We start from the raw sequence: 2,514 nt of genomic DNA, 5'->3' as shown, positions 1-2,514 counted from the left end.
TGCATAACAATACCCTATCTGAGATTGGTATGGATTAGGTTCAATGTAATGTACTAGGTTAATATCCTATCTGAGATTGGTATAGAGGAGGTTCAATGTAATGTACTAGGTTAATATCTATCTGAGATTGGTATGGATTAGGTTCAATGTAATGTACTAGGTTAATATCCTATCTGAGATTGGTATGGATTAGGTTCAATGTAATGTACTAGTTAATATGCTATCTGAGACTGGTATAGAGGAGGTTCAATGTAATGTACTAGGTTAATATGCTATCTGAGATTGTATAGAGGAGTTCAATGTAATGCTAGGTCTAGGATATACTAATTGTTTATTTTTCAATAACTGTAAAACATATTTGACATGTAACTATTCAGTAACCTATTTAATATTTTATATTTTGTAAAGCCGTTAAAATTTCAAATATCCTGTGAAAGAGTGGTTAATATGATTCAATTCATGTATTAATGGATATATATGGGTTGTAACTAGGTCTAATCTACTGATATATATTGGTGGTTGCTAACTAGGTCTATTCTACTGATATAGATATTAATGGGTTGTAACTAGGTCTATTCTACTGATATAGATATTAATGGGTTGTAACTAGGTCTATTCTACTATACTGACCATAGATATTAATGGGTTGTAACTAGGTCTATTCTACTATACTGATATAGATATTAATGGGTTGTAACTAGGTCTATTCTACTGATATAGATATTAATGGAGGTTGTAACTAGGTCCTATTCTACTGATATAGATATTAATGGGTTGTAACTAGGTCTATTCTACTATACTGATATAGATATTAATGGGTTGTAACTAGGTCTACTATACTGATATAGATATTGATGATGGGTTGTAACTAGGTCTATTCTACTATACTGATATAGATATTAATGGGTTAAACTGGTCTATTCTACTGATATAGATATTAATGGGTTGTATAGGTCTATTCTACTGATATAGATATTGATGGGTTGTAACTAGGTCCTATTCTACTGATATAGATATTAATGGCTTGTAACTAGGTCTATTCTACTGATATAGATATTGATGGGTTATAACTAGGTCTATTCTACTATACTGATATATATATTAATGGGTTGTAACTAGGTCTATTCTACTATACTGATATATATATTAATGGGTTGTAACTAGGTCTATTCTACTACTGATATAGATATTGATGGGTTGTAACTAGGTCTATTCTACTGATATAGCTATTAATGGGTTGTAACTAGGTCTATTCTACTGATATAGCTATTAATGGGTTGTAACTAGGTCCATTCTACTATACTGATATAGATATTGATGGGTTGTAACTAGGTCTATTCTACTGATATAGCTATTAATGGGTTGTAACTAGGTCTATTCTACTATACTGATATATATATTGATGGGTTGTAACTAGGTCTATTCTACTGATACATATATTAATGGGTTGTAACTAGGTCTATTCTACTATACTGATATAGATATTAATGGGTTGTAACTAGGTCTATTCTACTATACTGATATAGATATTAATGGGTTGTAACTAGGGCTATTCTACTGATATAGATATTGATGGGTTGTAACTAGGTCTATTCTACTGATATAGATATTAATGGGTTGTAACTAGGTCTATTCTACTGATATAGATATTAATGGGTTGTAACTAGGTCTATTCTACTGATATAGATATTAATGGGTTGTAACTAGGTCTATTCTACTGATGTAGATATTAATGGGTTGTAACTAGGTCTATTCTACTGATGTAGATATTAATGGGTTGTAACTAGGTCTATTCTACTGATGTAGATATTAATGGGTTGTAACTAGGTCTATTCTACTGATATAGATATTAATGGGTTGTAACTAGGTCTATTCTACTGATATAGATATTAATGGGTTGTAACTAGGTCTATTCTACTGATGTAGATATTAATGGGTTGTAACTAGGTCTATTCTACTGATGTAGATATTAATGGGTTGTAACTAGGTCTATTCAACTGATGTAGATATTGTATTTTTCTACTATACTGTCAACTGTTGTGCATCTGTTGTTTTTTAAATAAATGAAGCCTTCTGAAGAATTCTATGATATTCATTCCAGTGTTAGATTTAAGTGCCTTTAAACGGGGTACGGTAGTAGGTGTCAGGCACCGGTCTGACTTTGTCAAGGACTGCCAGCTGTTGGATATTCCTTCCTCAAAGGTTTCCTGTGTGTATCATGAATAGTCCAACGAACATCCAGACAACTTCACACAACTGTGGGAAAAAATTGGAGTCAACATGTGGAACGCTTTCAACACAATGTTTTCATCAATCCGCTCTACAATAATCTCCAACACTGCTGGGTTTTTCATCCTCAACAGTTTCCTGTGTGTATCAACAATGGTCCACCATCCAAATCACACAACTGTGGGAAACATAGGAGTCAACATGGGCCAGTATCCCAAGTTGTGTATCCCAAGTTGACTTCTTGCTCCAGTATGGCTGTAGACTTGGAGGCAGATCGTTTCTGCC

General features: G+C 33.0%; 1 long non-coding RNA gene across 4 annotated transcripts in view; it reads left to right on the top strand.

The window, feature by feature from the left end:
• The first annotated feature begins 476 nt into the window (after positions 1-476).
• Positions 477-2,514, top strand: part of LOC135567147 (uncharacterized) — a 24,845-nt gene continuing 22,807 nt past the window's right edge. The window contains exons 1-2 of one of the 4 annotated variants that reach the window (XR_010462272.1): positions 477-492; positions 531-701. This is a non-coding gene — a long non-coding RNA (uncharacterized LOC135567147). Of the gene's footprint in view, positions 493-516; positions 702-1,373; positions 1,418-2,514 lie in introns of those variants that run through there. The other 3 variants (XR_010462271.1, XR_010462273.1, XR_010462274.1) reach the window with 3 other exon arrangements.

Source organism: Oncorhynchus nerka, unplaced genomic scaffold (assembly GCF_034236695.1).
Source record: "Oncorhynchus nerka isolate Pitt River unplaced genomic scaffold, Oner_Uvic_2.0 unplaced_scaffold_2503, whole genome shotgun sequence".
Classification (NCBI taxonomy): domain Eukaryota; kingdom Metazoa; phylum Chordata; class Actinopteri; order Salmoniformes; family Salmonidae; genus Oncorhynchus; species Oncorhynchus nerka.
Note: the sequence above shows the minus strand (reverse complement) of the source record. Positions and strands in the feature narration are given on the sequence as shown.